At 53.3% G+C, this 10836-nt stretch overlaps 2 long non-coding RNA genes across 2 annotated transcripts; one reads left to right on the forward strand and one right to left on the reverse strand.

Annotated features, from left to right (window-relative positions):
• The first annotated feature begins 286 nt into the window (after positions 1-286).
• Positions 287-10262, forward strand: LOC113999059. The gene is made up of 2 exons (XR_003544725.2): positions 287-807; positions 9924-10262. It is a non-coding gene; the product is annotated as an uncharacterized LOC113999059 (long non-coding RNA).
• LOC120325273 lies at positions 9078-10542 on the reverse strand. The gene is made up of 2 exons (XR_005567183.1): positions 10397-10542; positions 9078-9662 (listed from the first exon to the last, which is right to left on the reverse strand). It is a non-coding gene; the product is annotated as an uncharacterized LOC120325273 (long non-coding RNA).
• Positions 10543-10836: the final 294 nt, after the last annotated feature.

The raw sequence follows: 10836 nt of genomic DNA on the forward strand, positions 1-10836 counted from the left end.
GGCTTGCCCCGCTCCCCTCTCTGCTCATGAACTGGGTGGAAGTGTCCTCAGACGTCTCCGCAGCTCCCTGACATCCTACCCGGGTGCCACTCCGGCAACTACCAAAGGACTTCGCTGACCACTGCATGGGGGATCCGACTCAATCCAGTTAATGTCTTCATATTGAAGAAGAGATGTACCTTCAATAGAAAACCTCGGGTTTTGGTTTTTTTCTTTCGTTCATTTTTTGTTTGTTTTTTTTTTTTTTTTTCCTCTCTTTCGCTTGCATTTTTTTTTTGCCAAAGGAAAAAAAAAAAAAAACCAAAAAATGATTAAAAAAAAAAAAAAAGGAATCTCCATCCTGGAAAACGGAAAGAGGTGTTCCCGTGTGTGTGTGTGCGCGCTCGTGCGCCCGTGTATGTTGTCGACCTACCGTGGACTCACTGCTTGTCCGTCGCCGGCGGTCACCGCTGACCCTGCGGCCAGCGGCCGGCCGGGCCCCAGCCCGGGGGGCCAGGGGTTGTGCCCACAGCCCCCGGGGGCGGGAGGCAGCCGGGAAGCACCCGGCAACAAAGGAAGTGCTCAGCATCCTGGAAGCGGGGAGGAGGACGCCAAGGGCCCGCGCGGTGGGGATGGGACCGGAGGAGCCGCCGCGTGGCTGTGACTGGCTTGGTGGCTGCTGGAGAAGGAGGAGAGATGCTCTGGGAAATGGACTGCTCAGGCCTCCAGAGCCTCGGCGAAGATGGCTATGGAGGACTTTTTTCCCCCATCTTGCAGACCTAAGGATTTTGATATTGATTTATGGACTTAGGTTTCATGGCTTCAGAGGTAGGTCCGTTTGTCTTGTGTGCCTCTCTGTCCGTCCATCTCTGTATTTTTCTGCTCTTGCTTCCTTGCAGCCTCTCACAGTGGATGTTTCCCAGTGTTAAATTTGATCTTTATTCTTTTTTTTTGTTGTTTTTTTTTGTTCCTCCATTGGTCTCCTTTGCAAATTGATCCGGTTAAAATCACCAGGCGCGTGTCAGTGTTTACCCAGAATATTGTAAGACTGGGCAATCTGACTTCCCTCCGCGGATCGCGCCGGGAGTTTATAAAACAAATGAGCTCTTAATAAGGCTTTTACTTAGAGGGTTGTGTGCAAGTTGTAATGATCCATCACCGCGCTGTGCCGGCGCTGTGCCAGCAGCCAGCGGTGTGGTGAGGGAGTGGTGGTGTGGGGTGGCTGCCTGGCCCTGCCTCCGGGGCTGTGGATGCCGGAAGGGATTTGGCGGTGTGGTGTGTGGAGACCCTCTGTCCTCCTCAGTCAACCTCTGTCCTCATCGCTCATCCATCCCCACTGTTCGCACTGTGGGGATGACCTGCACCCATCCCTGTTGCAGGGATATTCCACTTCCTCCTGTGTCATGGGGAATGCTTTATGTCTGTGTCACGACCATGCCCACACCTCTCCGTGCCGTAGCGATGCCCTGTGTCCATCAGTGCCATGAGGATGACTCACATCCACCTGTGCTGTGGGTTTTCCCCATGTCTGTCCTTGCCATGGGGCTGCCCCATATCCATCCACGCCATGGGATTGCTCCATGCCCATGTGCCCTGTCGTATTCCTGACATCTGACCTCACCAGATTTCTTGCTGCTGCCAAACACAAAGGGACGAGCCCTTTCCTCTGGCTGCTGCTATCCCTGTCCACGTGTCCTGGGTGGGATCACTGCCCCCTGTGCTGGGGCTGTTGGGGTTTCCTGTGGCTGGGGGGACCCCCATGTATCCTGTGGGGAGCACGTGCTTGGTTCATGATGGTTTGTGAGGAGCACGTTCATTGGCTCGTGCTGATGGTTCATCACCTGGGGGTGGGGTGCTCTTTACCTCCGGGACTATTTCTTTCATCGCCCAAGGAAGATGACCCGCGCTCCGCCGAAGAACAGGAACTAACGAGAGGCAGGAATGAGCTTGTTTCAAATCACTGAACTCCCCCCAGAGAAAGAGGCAGAGAAAAACACCCCTTGTTTACAACAGCAGGGACTGTTCCTCGTCCTGTCTGATAGACGATCCCTAATACCTCTCGGGATGCTCGTGGCCCAAATCTGTATTCCAGGATGTTGTCACACGGAATACAACATGCAGATGGAGCGGGTGCCGTGCATGCTAATGCGCCACCGCGCCACATTGATATTCACTGGTGGTGAAGGGTCCTTTGTGGGTTTTTTTATGATTTCTCTTTTATTAGAAGGAAGCTAAAGGCATTTAAAGGAACGAATGACAGCCGCACAGGCTAAATATCAATACTCCACCTTTATGACTCCCCTGTGGTGTTGCCCGGCTGCGCAAGCACCTGCGAGGCAGCGGGTCCTGCTGCCCTGCTCAGGGTCCTCTCTGTGACACCACTGCCCCTTTTTCACCCTTTCTAACCCTTTCTTAATATAAAACCTTTAATACAGAATCATTAGGTTTAGAATAGATTGATCAACTTTTGACCGATCCCTGCCTTGTCAGCCCGACCAGAGCGCTGAGTGCAATGTCCAATCTGTCCTTAAACACCTCCAAGGATGGGGACTCCACCACCTCACTTGGCAGCCCCTTCTATTATTTAACCACTCCTTCAGTGAAGAAATTCTTCCTGTTGTCGAGCCTGAACCTCCCCTGGGGCATCTTGAGGCCATTTCATCTTGAATATGAAATATGAAGTGTTCAGTCCTGCCCATCCCACCCAGCAGACTGGGTACTCGTGAGTGGATAAACAGGCTGTCCAGGTGCTTGGATGCTTTTGGAGATACCGAGTCCTGCTTTACATCCTGGTTTGATTTCCCAGGGTGGATGGTGCTCCTTGGCCCGCCCATGCTGCCAAGCCCCCCTGACAGATGGCCGCAGCGGTGCCCCTGGGCATTGCCAGGACTGGTGGTCTCTCTCCCAGCTGTCTGATGGCTCCTGGGCTGTGTTGTAGCAGATGATTCCCATATCCCACCTCTCCTAATGGGTTGTTCCTACAAAGGTGGCATCTTGGCCTTGTACCAGGTCCACTCAGCCCGGGGGCCTGGAGATGTCCCCTCCAGGGTCACAGGAGAGCCCAGCAGCAGATGGATGGTGCCTAGGGCTGAGCAGGGAGGATGCAGGTGGCTCAAACAAATCCCTGCAGAAATGAGGCATCGTGGGCCAAGGGGGTTGCTGTCAAGAGAACACTTGAGGGAGGGTCACCATGGGCCACCTGCTCTGCTGCCTTTCTATAAAAGCCTTTTCATCCAAAATGGAAGATTTCACCAAAGGCCGTCAGGCTGTTAATGAAAAACAAGGGGAAAAAGGCAAAGCAGCCATGTTTGATTTTTGCTCTTTATTGAAAAAAAGTAACATAAAAACATCAGATGACTTCTGATGTACCATTTTGTTTCTTCAGAGACCTTTCTTCCAAGTACAATCAGTTTTCCAAACTGTGAAGCCTTTCCGTCTGGGACTGACAGTGTTATCCCTGCCTGGCCATGACAGCAGAGTTGTGTTTGGACTGCTCCTCCTTTTCCTTCATCAGATGCCAAGGTGGCACCTCTTTGATGGTGCCCTGTAGCTCCTCCCTGGGCAAGAGCCTCTTCCCTGGCCTAAAAATGAACACTCCCATTTCACATCTGATCCATGCTGGTTGGTGTTGGACTTCCTTTCCTTGATCCCAAAGGAGAAGGGGTGACTCAAAAATTATTTTTTCCTCTGCAAAGTTTTGTCTTAGAAGGAAGAAAAAGGCATTTTGGGATCAAAGAGGACCAACTCCACAGGCCTGTCATCCGGGCTGGGCTCCATCCATCCCACAGGGTCCTGGTGGGTTCAGCTGCCACGTGCTAGTGCTGGGAGGTGCCCACTGCTGGGGGAACCCCCCAGGGTGGATCCTGACCCCCCATAACTGCTCGTAGGTGGAGCTTTGATGCCTCACTCCCGTGGCTGTTTCCCAGCTCGGAGCAGCAGCACACGGATGCAGCTCCTTGCCTGGGTGAGCCCACCTCACCCTCGCCCCGATCCCGTCCTTTCACTGAGACACTTTGCAGTTGTCAGCTCCTTCTCTCCATTTCTATGGCAACTGTAAAAACCTCAACCCTTTTGTGTCTTTTTTATTTTTATGTTTTTTTTTTTTTTGTGTCTGGGTTGGCTTTGTCTTTTTTGCATGGAGCGTTAAATCAGAAAACCGAGACTTTTTGCTACCAAAACCCTGCTCTGAGCTTGGCCTAAAGTCTTGTATGAGAATCAGTGGGCAAGATGCTCATGTCTGGAGTGAGTGTTGCCAATTGGTTTCACGTTGCCTCTTCCCTCCACCAGCCCCACTGTTGCTCCTGTCACCCCTCAAAAAATCCCCTTTGGCAATTCAGCTGTGTGGTTGTCCCTGGGGCTTTTTCATGTCTTTTGTACAGCCCCATCCTTGGGTGTGGTGGAGGAGGCAGCAGCTTTCTCAACAGCAGTAATTAAAAGGAGACGTCGTGCTGCTGCCAGCAAAGGTGGACCCAAGGCTCTCGCACATCCAAGGCAGGAGCGAGCGTTTGAACGGGGAAGAGGAGTGTGTATTCATGGTGTTATTATGTGCCTCTTTCTATAAAAAAAAAGGAATGCATTTTATGCCATTTAATGACCTTCAAATTAACAGTTCTTTGAAAGCACTTATGTATATTTAATTTTAAATGTTGCTGCAAGTCAGAGCGGGGCTGCGATGAAAACAGCAGGCGGCCGGTTTTTAAATAAGAGCGATCTCAGACCATTATTTCTGAGCCTGTCAGCTTGTGGTGCCTCTAATGCTCCTTTCCCAAGGAGGAATGAGGGCTGTCCTTCTCTCTGTCCCTCTGTCCCTTCTCCCCCATCTCTGCTCCAGGAGCTCCCCACCTGCCATCCCGAGCCCCATGGGATCTCCTCTTCTGCTTTCCGCTTCTCCAGGGTGTTTGATTCAGAGGGAGGGAAGGGTTGGTTTGGGGTTGGTTTGCAGAGATCTCATCAATGAATCTACCTGCATCCTGAGGACATCCCTGTGGGAGCCAGGGGAACATCCCAGCTGGCCCATGGCCTGGGATAAATCATTGGGCATCACCTATGAAGGGTTTTTTCTCTGCCACCAACCCTTGCTGTTGTTCTGTGATGGGGACAGACACGTTTCTGTTCTTTAGGATCTGAACTAAGGCTTTTGCCTCTGATCCATAAAAACTGCCAATATATTCGAGCCACTCTGTGTTCACTTGGAAATCGTTACTCTTAAACATTGAATCTGACTTTAAAAAGAAAAAGGATCAATCAGCTTCTGAGACGAGGAATGGATTTACAGACCCCAAAACGCTCTGTAGCTCCAAAGCCACTCGTCCTCCTTGAACTGCCGATGGAAAAGCGGGTGGTGGGGGCCAGGGCTCACATCCAGCTCTGGCACTCAGCCAGGTGCTGCATGTCCCCTGCTCCCATAAAGTCCCCCCTGCACAAGGAGCTGCAAGGGGGATTTAACAGTCGTATCATTATCTGCTCCTCTTCCATGAAGGATCCTGCCAGGGTGGGTGCTGGTCTAATTACAGCTTGGGCTGGCCATTTCCAGTGAGTCTTCTTGCAATTTTGGAAGAGCTAGAAACTTTCTGAGCAGTGATGGAGGAGAGGCAAAGTCCACACCAATGGATTCCCGCGGTGAATGGTTTCACCCCATCAGTGGTTTCTCCACACTGTTCCTGTTCCAGCTTATATCTTTAATATTTTTTGTGGGTTGGAAAGGTCCTTTGGGATCATCTGGTCCAACCCTTCTGCCATGTAGGAATGGCTGTGTCTTTCCCAGCTGAGCTCAACCTCCTCCAAGCCCCATCTCTGGGAGGTGTGAGAGTGTCAGTTTGCGCTCTCCCATTTTTGATGTCCTCAGGGTTTGGTTTTGTGTCTGTGTCTCACGGGAGATCTGCTGGCTCCTGTCCATCACTGGACCCTGATGGGCTGTGTTCCCATACCAGAGCTTGGTGTGGAAAGAGGAGCTTTCCAGTCAGGAGAGGGTCTCCTCTGCTTTATGTAGCCTGAAGAGGTGTGAGATGGGAACCATGAGCATCCATGGCATTAAATCTGGTCTCTTGCTTCACCTCAGAGCAGCAGATGAGTGCTGGAGAGGGGATTGCACCTGCCTGTGGTGACCATGGCGCCCTTCACCTGGGCCTCTCAGGGTTGTCAGGGCTGCTGGCACTTGGGTTGGTGTTCCAGGGCCTTCTATTTTGGCTGGCTGTCCTCCGTGGAGCAGCACTGTGATTATCCCTCCAGCCTGAGCTGCCCCTCTCTCCCTCCCTGTCTGTCTGTGTCCAAGTATCTCTGCTGCTTCTGCTCTGCTTCCTCTGGTCATTGGAATTTAAAAGGCTGTGAAGCCCCTGGCTGTCCTACCCTGCTGTGTGGCTCTGCTGTAGTGGCTGGTTTTGGGGTCCCAGCAGGCCCCAGCACATGGACATTGTAGGTGACGTGACCATGGATGGGGTGGCCCTGCCAGTGGCACAGGTGGGATGGTGTTGAGGTCTCCTGGCCCGTCTCTGGAGGGAAATGCTGGAGGAGGTTAATCTGAACAAACCAGGCGTGTGTTTTAAGTGGATTAGTTGAACTCTGCTCCCTCCCAAAACAGACAGTGCCCTTTCGGGGTGGATGTGGAAGTGGATTAGGCAAAAATCTACTTAGCGCTGTGTTAATTCTAGATAAGTGTAGGGGGATTAACGCCTACCCACTTAAAAAAATTAATTGGAGTGAACTTTTCTCTGTGCCCCCAAGTAAACAAGGCTCAGCAGCTTCCCCTGTCCACAGCTTGGGCTGTGCCTTTCCCTTCTCTGCTCTCCCATCCCCACACGTGGTGCAGGAGCTGCTGGTGGGGGGAACCTGCTCCTCTCTTTGATTATCCCCAGGGGTCTCATTAGGCGGTTGAACCCTTATGTGAGGGTAGGGGAGAGAGGGCAGGAAAATTATGGTCCCCATCAGTGCAATTATCAATGCTAATTAACACCTGAGCGGGACTGAGGGTGGGAGGAACAGCCTGTGCCAAGTGTTGTCTGAGGAGCTGAGAGAGCCTCGAGCCTTGAGAGGGCTTCCATGGACAGGGGGGTGTGGAACATGCTCACATTGGTTGGTTTGGTTTCTCCCCCCAGTGCTTTGGGTGTACCCTTCACATTCCCCAGCCTAAATATTTGGGAAGGTGTCCACGGCCAGAGGCTGCCGTGGGCAGGGACTCAGGTCTGGTCTTTTGTCTGGGGTTAGTGCCTGGGTGGCAGTGCCATGTCACAAACCCAATGGTGCCCAGATGAGGAGGGGGCTCTGGGAGGGAGGGAAAGGGCAGTGAGATGTGACTCCCCTTTACAGGGGGGTTGGATAGGGAGAGCACCCTGAGGCTGGCACCTACCTGCATCCCAACCACTGCCCGCATCCCAACCACTGCCCACATCCCAGCCCACATCCCAACCACTGCCCGCATCCCAACCACTGCCCACATCCCAACCACTGCCCGCATCCCAGCCACTGCCTGCATTCCAACCACTGCCTGCATCCCAACCACTGCCCACATCCCAACCACTGCCCGCATCCCAACCACTGCCCACATCCCAACCACTGCCTGCATCCCAACCACTGCCCGCATCCCAACCACTGCCCACATCCCAACCACTGCCTGCATCCCAACCACTGCCCGCATCCCAAACACTGCCCACATCCCAACCACTGCCCGCATCCCAAACACTGCCCACATCCCAAACACTGCCCACATCCCAACCACTGCCTGCATCCCAACCACTGCCCGCATCCCAACCACTGCCCACATCCCAAACACTGCCCACATCCCAAACACTGCCCACATCCCAGCCCACATTCCAACCACTGCCCACATCCCAACCAATGCCCTCATCCCAACCACTGCCCTCATCCCAACCACTGCCCGCATCCCAAACACTGCCCACATCCCAACCACTGCCCGCATCCCAAACACTGCCCACATCCCAACCACTGCCTGCATCCCAAACACTGCCCACATCCCAAACACTGCCCACATCCCAGCCCACATTCCAACCACTGCCCACATCCCAACCATTGCCCGCATCCCAACCACTGCCCACATCCCAGCCCACATCCCAATCACTGCCCACATCCCAACCACGCTGCTCACTGCCCTGTGGCCACGCTGGGGGCCGATAACGCCTTCCCCCATGGAACATCCTCTCCCATGGAACACCTTCCCCCATGGAACGCCTTCCCCCATGGAACGCCTTCTCCTCCCACAAACGTGGCCCTTTTATTGCTGTTTGTGTCACGCCAACACTTCCAGGCTGAGATCAAAGCCCTCCACGCCGCCTCGCAGGGGTTCCCACGCTGGAGCTCAGGGAGGAGGAGGAGAAGGTGTGATGAGGGGGTGATTCAGTACCCGGGGGATGTGCTGTGCTGTCCCCTCCCCATCCTCCTCCAGCTGTTCGTGACCTGTCCTTTGGGATCCATCCTTTGGAATCGGCCCAAATCCTCTGTAGCTGCCCCCGGACCGTTTTTGCCAGGACGAAGGGCAGGGCTGCAGCTGGTGCGGGAGAGCTGAGCCGACAGCTGCCACCCCGGCAGCGTGCGGGTTCCCCAGGGAAAATAAACCCCCAAACCCTTCCCGGCCCCACTGCTGCCGGGCGGGTCGGGCGGCGGCGGCTGAAGGAGCTGGGAAAGGCCGTGGGGGAAAGTGGAGGTGGAGCCGGGAGCAGTGCCCGGGGCTGCAACCATCGCTCATCACCAGCTTTAATGTGGCCGAACCCGCAGCCGATACAAATCCTGTCACCACCCGGACTTGGGCACCCACCTCGGTTTATACCCATCCCCAGGACCCGCCCGGTTCAGCATCATTCATTAATTATATTTCTGTTACTGCTTTTTTCCAGCTGTTTTGCTGTTCTGTTCCCAGTTACATTAAGGGGAATTGTGACACCAAACCTCCAAGCACGGCACCAAAAATGGACCCTTGTGCCTAAGAAATACCACTCAGCAATATCTTTTCCCCCAGCTGAAAGTTCTTTTTTCTAAAGATAATCTCAATTTCCCTTCTCTTTTCTCTGCCCCTTTTTCCACCAAGCACTGCATTACTAAATAAAACTTTCATTACTACCTGGGTTTGCTGAAGAAAAAAATTATTTCCATTCAGGAGAACGATGAATTTTAATAGGAGTGAAATGTCAGGCACAGCTGGAGTGGGTTTCTGAAAGCATCGGTATGTTTGGAGAGGCACAGGGACCCCAGCAATAATTAGCCAGTGAGCCCCAGCTTTCGGTGGCCCAGCAAAGGGACCCAGCAGTCAATTGCTTTGTTATTTAATGTGCTGCCTTTATGTTTCCAAGGTGCAATTGTATATTAAAAGTGTCTTTGCCTCTCCAAAGTGGCTAAATAATGGAATTTTGCTGCTGGGCGGCACTTCTTGGTTGCAGGGTGAGGAGAAGGTGCCCCTGGGGCTGCTCCTCTGGTTCCGAGACATTCTGGCTTCCCCCCAGGAGTGGAGAAGATGGGGATTTTTTGTTACATTGGAAAATGACTCATGGTGCTTTGTGATTTGCTCCTGTGTTCGACCCCGGGGTGCTCATCTTGCAGTGGGAGGTGGGGAAAAGGCAACTTGGCTGCTGGGGCACGTGGAAACTCTCCCGCCCCCAAAATTGCATCTCAGCCTCCGCTCCCCGAAGCATCTCGGCTTCACAAAGAAATCCGTCTCCTCCGTTCCTTTCCTTTCCCCCCTGAGGAGAAATAGAGAGCTTTCAGTGAAATCATCATTTTTCTGACAGCATATTAATTAATCCCTGCTTTTAGTGGTTCCCCCCCCCCTTTTTTTTTTTTTTGAGAGGCTGTATCTGCTGCAAGAAGCCTTTGGGTTTCACTGGGCGCAGTCCCCGCCGGCTGTGGGACGGGGTGGGGGCTCGGTGGTGAAGGATGTACCGAGTCTTGAGCACTGGGTGTGCTTATTCTCACCTTTTTCTCCTTTCCCTCTTGCCTTGCAGGGGCATCGAGTCCAGCATTGCAGCGGGGCAGCAGCGCCAGGAGGGGGTCCCCAGGGACCGCTCCCCCACCACCCACCAGACGATGCTCCGGGAGGTCCCCGCAGCGCCCCGGGCCCCCGTCCCCCCCTTCCCTGTCCTGTACATAACCAGTGAGATGTCTGTAAAAGATTTCAACCCTTGGAATTTTTTTTGCCCTCCCTCCCCACCTCCCAGCCCGCCTCCCCCCCCCTTCCTTCCCCAATTTGTTGATTGTGTTGAAATTGTCGGAGTTTGTAACAGTAACTTTCAGAGAATATTGTACTAAAGAGAAAATTGCACTCAATAAAAATGATGAAAGAAGCCTGGTCCCTCTCCTTTCCCGTCCCAGGGGCAGCCTTTCCGCTGACGGCTTCTCCTCAGCTCGGAGCTGGGGGAATATTTGCCATGAATATTCATTTGGGGAGCTGGCAGCGCTCCATCACTCCTTGACTTACCTCGAATGTTGATGTCTATCAGATCCGGCTCCCCGGTTTGTAAATGAAGTGACTTTATTCTCGGCGATCCCTATCGGAGGTTGCTTGCTGCAAAAGAGCCAGGAGAAGGAGTTTTCTTGGCACAGGTTTTCCCGAGGAGCGCATTTCAAAGCCCTCGTGTGCGATCGCTCGGGGAGGCCGCGCTGGAAGCGCTGGCTGGGATGAAAGCACCGCCCATGCTGGCTGAGCACGGCGGCTCCTCGCTTCCCGAGTCCTGCTGGAGCCTGTCCACGAAAGGCTGATGCTCATCTTGAACCTGCTTTCCCTAAGGATTACTGTACATCGTGGCAGGAAAATGAATTCTTCCTTTTTCACTGGCTGCTCTTGGGCATTGTGTCCTGCTGGGATCACACAACCCATCCAGCTCTCTCAGACACAGGGTGGGATTGTTGGGATGTCCT

Source organism: Pipra filicauda, unplaced genomic scaffold (assembly GCF_003945595.2).
Source record: "Pipra filicauda isolate LSUMZ 115617 unplaced genomic scaffold, ASM394559v2 scaffold90_size2875636_pilon, whole genome shotgun sequence".
NCBI classification, from domain to species: Eukaryota; Metazoa; Chordata; class Aves; order Passeriformes; family Pipridae; genus Pipra; species Pipra filicauda.